The following is an 8,248-nucleotide window of genomic DNA, read 5'->3' on the forward strand; positions in this document are numbered from 1 at the left end:
AAGCAGTGGTTTGGCAAAATTCTGATTTAACAAGCTTTTAAATAACAAGCTTTGCTTCACATAAAGAATGATGTCAGAAGGCTGCACTCCAGTGAGATGACATATGCCCAGAAGACAGCAGTTCTAATAATATTGTCCTCTCTGTGCATAAGTATGCAATATTAATTAGAAAAACTCGTTAAAGCTAACCTTGGTTATCCCAGGAAATGCATCTGACACATTTCCTCTTGATAACTTTGCAATCCCATACCCAAAGGAACAACTGTTTCATGAATTCTTGTTAGGAAGATTAAAAATGTGTCACATACTTTGAAGATCCCATTGCATGTTAAAATTTATGCTGTGTTTTTTTCTTTTAGTATGTTGTTTGTCAAATCTATTAGATAACTTGTAGGAGTGAATGGGCTATTTCCTTTGCATTGAGTCTATGGTCATAAAAAGAGGCCTTTTGTCTCCTGATGTCTATCCTCTTGCTGTAGTTTTAATGGGTATGGGCCACATGTGAGTGAGATGAGTGAGATAAAGTCAAATGAAGGAGAGTTAATGAGAAAATGTGTGGCGATTCAGCGCTTTAAGAGGCTACATGTTTAATAATTATAATTCCCAACCCGATTTCAACTCATTTGATTTCTCTATTTTCTTGGTCTACATATAGACATGAGTTGATCGTGTTCTTGCCTTAGTTTACTTTGCTCTATAAATCAAGGTCTGTGAATTTAGACTTAGGCATTGGATCCATGTAAAGGATTAAAGTGATTTGTATATTTTTCTCAATACTGACACAGCTTCATTGGAGTGTGCCATCTATGATCCCAAATACTGTTAATCTGTCTGAGCCTGTGCATGATAATGGATTGATTTTAATTGAAGAAACAATATGCAGAAATTTGGTTTGGTGTGTCTACTTTTTGAGACATATTAGATTTAGCTTACTGTCTAAGGAGTTATGTTATGTTGATGATAATGCTGAAAACAACCCATTTTCAGATCTGGCTGTTTCATAATAAAGACATTTCAGCAAAAATAATAACAGGGAACTTTGAATTAAGATGACATTTTCAAAATCAAAAGTGTTCCTCATTAAATTAACTGAGCCTTAGCAGAGCCACACTTGGCAGAGCTTTCCAATATCACTGTAGACAGTTACAGTACTTACAACCTCTCTTATGACCACAAGTCCCAGCCTGCTTCTTTTAGCACAAGTTAACCTGAATGTTGTGCCACATTTTACGTTTTTTGTATTGGCACGCTCTTTGACAGTAGGAGTAGGTGCAGGAATATCCTCTGAATGTTAGGTGTATTGGTTCTGTTTAGCTCTGCTCTTAAGTGTCAGAGCAAGCTAAAAAAGCTGAAGATTCAATTTACATTTTCACGTCACATGGTATGCATACCTGCAGGATGTGATTTGTTAAAAATTCTGATCGGAGACATTTTCTTCATCAAAAAAAAAAAAAATCTACCAGTGGAAAAACGTTGAAAATCAACCATTTAGTCATATACATGGATCTATCATGAACTCTATCAGAAAAAAATATGTTTTATGTAGCTTGACTTTTTTGCCTAGACTGCAGTACAAAAAAGAGCTGTGCTTGTCTGGAGCACAAGATGAATCAAAGATTTGTATTGATCGGGTCCAAGATCATTGTGCCGCTGCTGACTTGATATATATTATGTAATATAGATAATAAATGCAACACTAATTCTAATACAGTAGAATTCACGATGATTTGGCTTGTATCAAACAGAATTGTTAAAAAAACAAAGAAAACAAAAACGATTCAAAACATCACTTTGCTAAGCTGAACAATTAGCTTAAGAGACCGAAATTGCTTCAAAAAGCATGTTTGTTTTTTTTAGTTACAACTGAACGGTTTACATTCCTAACACCTGTTTGAAATATTAATCTTCATAAATTATGCCATCTTCTGTGGGGTGTAGTAAATGCATTTGGTCAAAACAGAAAGCTTCTACAAGACATTCATTGATCAGTTGATGATGATAAAATCTGACGAATGAGATATCATTATCTAAACCATTAGTTGGGATACACCCATGAAGTTGTAAAGGGCTTAAAATTTGATTTCATGTCTATAAATCAAAACAGATGTCCTTATGCTTTTGGAACTCTAGCTTTCATGTCATGCCCTCCCGACATGCTGAACTGTTTTTGCTACGGACTTTTAGGAGGCTAAATGACAGAGAAGCCTCAATGGCTTCTGTCTAGTTGTTTTATAAATATTGTGGCTGAGGCTCAGTGGGAGGTACGGAGTTCAATCCTGGCTCCTGCAGGAACATGTCTGATGTTAGTACTGATGGACACTTTACATTGTTGCCATTGCCATCAGTACGTAAATGTGTTGTGATCTGCTAAGACTTGCTTTGTAAGGCTCGAAATGACTTGGAATATATTTATGTGTCTCATGTGATGTACCTTGCAATGGTAAATTTACACATTGACACAGTACTCTGGAGATTTTTTTGTTTTTCTCTGACTTGTTATTAAAAAGATTACATGTTTTTCTGTCTCTAAAGTCTCTTTTGGTATAATGTCAACATTATTAGTTCCTCTTTAGATAAAGCCATCGAAGCACTCCGGCAAGTGAGTCGACCTTGATTTTTGAGGCAGCTCAGGTTTTAGGACGACAGACAACCTCACCATACCACAGTATGCAAGGCTTCAGAGCTTTGAATCTGACATGGTGGTATACAGTACAGGGGCCCCACAGGGGACAGTGCTCTCCTCCCTTTCTCTGGGAGCTGCCACCTGCAGAAGTTCTCAGATGACACAGCCATTGTAGAGTGTGTGTATAATGGTAACAAAAAGGAGACCCACATCCAGCTACAGTAAAACAACAGAGATGGTTGGATGTTCATACTGGGTGTTCATTTCAACAGTAAACTGGACTGGTTACATAACACAGATGTCCTGTACAGAAGAGCCAAAGTCAACTGCACCTGCTGAGGAGACTGAGGTCTTTGATGACACTATGGTGTTTGCATTTTTCTATGCAGGAGTATGCTGGGGAGGAGGGACCACAGAGAAAGACAGGAAGAGACTTAACACTGGTCAGGGGAGCCAGTTCTGTCTTGGACTGTACTCTGGAGTTGAAGGAGATGGGTGAGAATTTGTTTACATCCATTATGGAAAACCCCTCCACTCCCTTCATGGCTCTTTGATGGGCTCTGATCAGCCCCTTCAGCAGCAGACTGAGACATCCACCCTGCAACCTTCTGAGAGAGGTCGTTTATCCGACTTGAAAGCTGACCTGCCTGAACTTTTACATTTCAGGCAAACACGATAGAGATGCAGATATTAGAAATCCAATGAAAAGAGTAGATGTAAGTGGAGTCGTGTCAGTGTTGATCGGTTGTGGCCTCAAACTGTCCAGTCTGGCAGACATTGTGACACCTGTGGAATTCTTTTGCACAAATTTCTTTTTCCTACAATATTTTTCTCAACACAAGTCGATATTTATAAATCTTGAATCTGCCACTAATCGTCTCAAATGCTGGTTTACCATTCACAAATAACAAGACGGACGGACGGACGGACGGACGGACGGACGGACGGACGGACGGACGGACGGACGGACGGACGGACGGACGGACGGACGGACAGACAGACAGACAGACAGACAGACAGACAGACAGACAGACAGACAGACAGACAGACAGACAGACAGACAGATAGATAGATAGATAGATAGATAGATAGATAGATAGATTGAAACAGTAAACAATAAACATCCATGTGCGTGGGCTACTGTCACTTGCAACCTTAACATAACAATGTGGACTAACTTTTTATTTAAAACAACAGGGGAAGACTGATGTTGCTTAGGTTGATTTTAAACGGCCTTTAATTTCAATAAAAAATGTGTATTTGTAATTGGCATCTTGAAGAGTAAGTTGTTAAAAGCAAATGCCTATAAATTAAAGACATCTTTAATTTATTGGACACTGACAGTATTCCTTTTGCTCACTCCCTGTTTTGAAAACGAATTTATGGAGGGGCAGTGCCCACGACCAGATGGGTGAGCCAAGTCAATAAATGTCTGGAGATAGAGGGGTCTGGCTCTAGCTTCTGACTAGAAAAAAGTGAACTGTGGTTGATGGTCCAATAAGCCCCCCTAAACCCACTATTATGTTGAGACACATAACTGAATTCTACACTGGCCTGTGCCAGTGTAGAATTCTTTGCTGTAGGAGGGTGAGGAAATGAGAGGTGGGCAGGCAGTGATTGGCAGACTGGAGGCAGAGGTTTATCCTGGAGCACAGAAAATTTGCAAAAAGCCTCACACAAATAAACCCTATTAATGATCACAAGGACAACCTTGGTCTTAACATGGTGCTGTTGGTTGATTGAACAAACTGGTGTTCAATAAAGAAAGAAATACACTACAATAAGTTGCCCACTCCCTGCCATTGAAGACAGTCAAAGGACACGCTGTCTGCGATGAACTTGCAGCATCCTTAAAGACTCCTCCCACCCCGCCCACAGACGTACGTCCCCTTGCCCTCCGGAAGGCGCTCCAGAAGCCTCTAGTCCAGAACCAGCAGACTGAAGAACAGCTTTTTCCCCAGATCTATCTCTCTCCTGAACTCTTCAACACGAGCCCTGAACTCCGTCTCCCTGCCGAACTCCGCCCCCTGGTGACCCCACTGCACGTGGACATCACTTTTCCCCAACCACTCCTCCTTGTAATACCTATAAAATATGTTAATATTCTGTATATATCTGTAATCTAGTATAGCATGTGCACTGCACCGTAATCTTAATCTGTGCATCATAACCTGTAGAATGTACACTGTTCAAAAAAATAAAGAGAACACTAAAATAATACATCCTAGATCTGAACGATTGAAATATTCTTATTAAACACTTTGTTCTTTACATAGTTGAATGTGCTGACAACAAAATCACACAAAAATGATCAATGGATGATCAATATTATCAATGGAGGTCTAGATTTGGAGTAACACTCAAAATAAATGTAGAAAAACACACTACAGATCAAACTTTGATGTAATGTAGTTAAAACAAGTCAAAATGAGGCTCAGTAGTGTGTGTGGCCTCCACATGCCTGTATGACCTCCTTACAACGCCTGGGCATGGGCCTGATGAGGTGGCAGATGGTCTCCTGAGGGATCTCCTTTCAGACCTGAACTAAAGCCTCCATCAACTCCTGGACAGTCTGTGGTGTATTGTGGCGTTGGTGGATGGAGCGAGACATGACATCTTAGATGTGCTCAATTGGATTCAGGTCTGGGGAATCAATGCCTTCATCTTGCAGGAACTGCTGACACACTCCAGCCACATGAATTCCAGCATTGTTTTGCATTAGGAGGAACCCAGGGCCAACCACACCAGCATGTGGTCTCACAAGGGGTCCAAAGATCTCATCTCGGTACCTAATGGCAGTCAGGCTACCTTTAGCGAGCACATGGAGGGCTGTGCAGCCCCCCAAAGAAATGCCACCCCACATCATTACAGACCCACCGTCAAACCGGTCATTCTAGAGGACGTTCTCCACGGCGTCTCCAAACTCTGTCACGTCTGTCACAAGTGCTCAATGTGAACCTGCTTTCATCTGTGAAGAGCACAGGGCGCCAGTGGCGAATTTGCTAATGGTTGGTTTTCTCTGGCCAAAATGCCAAACATCTTGCACGGTGTTGGGCTGGAAGCACAACCCCCACCTGTGGACGTCGGGCCCTCATACCTCCCTCATGGAGTCTGTTTCTGACCGTTTGAGCAGACACATGCACATTTGTGGCCTGCTGGAGGTCATTTTGCAGGGCTCTGGCAGTGCTCCTCCTGTTCCTCCTTGCACAAAGGCGGAGGTAGCGACCCTGCTGCTGGGTTGTTGCCCTCCTACAGCTTCCTCCACATCTCCTGATGTACTGGCCTGTCCCCTGGTAGCGCCTCCATGCTCTGGACACTACGTTCTCAGACACAGCAAACGTTCCTGCCACACAAACTGAGAGTGAAAGCATCGCTAGCATTCAAAAGTGATCAAAACATCAGAACTGAGAAGTGGTCTGGGGTCACCACGTGCAGAATCACTCCTTTATTGGGGGTGTCTTGCTTATTGCCTCTAATTTCCACCTGTTGTCTATTCCATTTGCACAACAGCATGCGACATTTCAGAGAAGTGTGATTGACTTGGAATTACAGTGTGTTGCTTAAGTGTTCCCTTTATTTCCTTGAGCAGTGTATGTATACTCGTTTGACCTATTTAAATTTATAGCATCTATCCACTTTTTTAACGGATAAATTGAATATCTTGTCTATTCTGTATAGTATGTTCATACCACCTGTATGTTTTTAACCTGTATAATAATGTATGTCAATCTTCTGTTTATAGCTACAATCTAATATAGCATGGTTACTGCACCTTAATCTATATATCATAATCTGCTGAATATATTTACACATATTTATTGTCCTCTTTATTCTTATTGCATCCCATAAATCAATATATGGTCAGTAATTTGCATTTTGTATCTATTCTGAAAACTCTGTAAATATCTGTACATAGATTATTGCACTTTTCTGCTTATTGCACTTCTGGTGCACTTCCAAACCTCATTGCATTGCTATATACTTGGATATGTGTAATGACAATAAAGTTGAATCTCATCTCATCTCAATCTCAATATGATCACTTGAGGAAAAACAGGCTGATTTAATCAGGAGGTGGAGCATGTGAGGAACACTCACAGGAGGAACACAAGAAATAGTCCGATCTTTTAAATTGTTGAACCCTGGAGAATTGTTGCTTATCCTTACATAGGATCTCTCTTATGGAAATCCTTTGAAAGGTCACACATACTGTCTAGTCAACGTGTCTCTAAAAAAAAATCTGCAATGTTTCTTTGGGAGCTCTTTGGGTTTGTCTACCCTCACTAACTGGGTTTGGGTTCATCTCCAGTTTCTGTGCGACACCCTTGTACAGTATGTACTCCAAATGCAGAACACAAACAAAGCCAAAGTCCCTCCCTTTTCTCTAGTCCTGTCGGAACTTGTCAACGTATCTTCACCAGAAAGGAAATTATGTCAGAGAGTGTGTAAGTTTGTCTTGTTAGATATTCCACAATGCAAACAAACAATGCACAAACCAACAGGAAAACCTGCAATAAGTTATATTGTGTTAAGGGTTTAATAGATATTTATAGTCTTGGCAAGGATTAAAGAGCAACTTCATCGTTGCAACTGTTGAAGTCTATCTCACGCTGTCTCTCTCTCTCTCTCTCTTGCTGTTCTTCTCTAGGTTTACTCAGTCATGATGCAAGGATCTGGAGTGGAGGTAACAAGCAATGGGACAGCAAATGAAAATGCAGCAGAGAGTGTGGATGGACATCCTAAGAGTGCTATGCTGTCAGCTGAATTGAATGCAACTGACCTCCTGCATCTCCGCCAGCACCAGGTAAACCCCATTTCACACCTGTCCTAAATTTATGAAGCCATTTCATTTGCAGGCCTATTCCTTATATAGTGCCACTTAATATTTAATGCCACCTCGAAGTACAGCTAGTACATAAACACATTATTATTATTATTTATGCATAATGAGGCCTTGTTAAATATTTTAAAAACGTGGAAGTGCTCTCTCTGTGAGATTGTGCTAAGTTCTTTGCGTGTTTATCACAGCATACAGTATCTGCATTTTAGTAAATTATTTATGATGATATTCTAGCACACGGTTTAGGGTGCCACAAGATTTTGTTGACAGATAAGAAACCATGACATCCAATGGGGTGCCAGCACTTTCTCCTGACCCAATGTAAACACACCGTACACTCATAACTAATGCAATGTTCTGCTGTGTTAACCAATGAAGTATAAAGATGCACAACACTGTTATCATCAGTGAAGCCCAAAACATTTTTACCACCTTAGACTTGAAGCAACCAGACAAGCACTTTCTGTTGGTGTCAATGTTATGTGTGGCACACGACAGTGTGTTTACGGAAACAGCATTGAAAAGATCAGGGTGTCCTCCATTATCTCAGTCTATCTGACAGTATTACTTGGGTGGTTGTCAAGAACTGTTTGGTGAGCGCAGACTCTGCGTTGCTGTCGGTTGTCACAGTACATTAGTCAGTATTTGAACAGGGAATGCAACAATAATGCAAGATTGGGCATTGAATACAGGGCACCTAAACATATGAAGTTTGGCAATAATTGGGTATTATTCTTGATCATCTTTCTGTTGAACCATTAGGACATAGTGATTGTAGGATATTG

General features: G+C 40.7%; 1 long non-coding RNA gene across 1 annotated transcript in view; it reads left to right on the plus strand.

Annotated features, from left to right (window-relative positions):
- The window catches only part of LOC306821915, a 92,347-nt gene extending 84,836 nt beyond the window's left edge, over window positions 1–7,511 (plus strand). The window contains exon 4 of the long non-coding RNA XR_013778838.1: window positions 7,272–7,511. This is a non-coding gene — a long non-coding RNA (uncharacterized lncRNA). The remainder of the gene's footprint in view (window positions 1–7,271) is intronic.
- Window positions 7,512–8,248: the final 737 nt, after the last annotated feature.

Source organism: Symphodus melops (genome assembly GCF_947650265.1).
Source record: "Symphodus melops genome assembly, chromosome: 4".
Classification (NCBI taxonomy): Eukaryota; Metazoa; Chordata; class Actinopteri; order Labriformes; family Labridae; genus Symphodus; species Symphodus melops.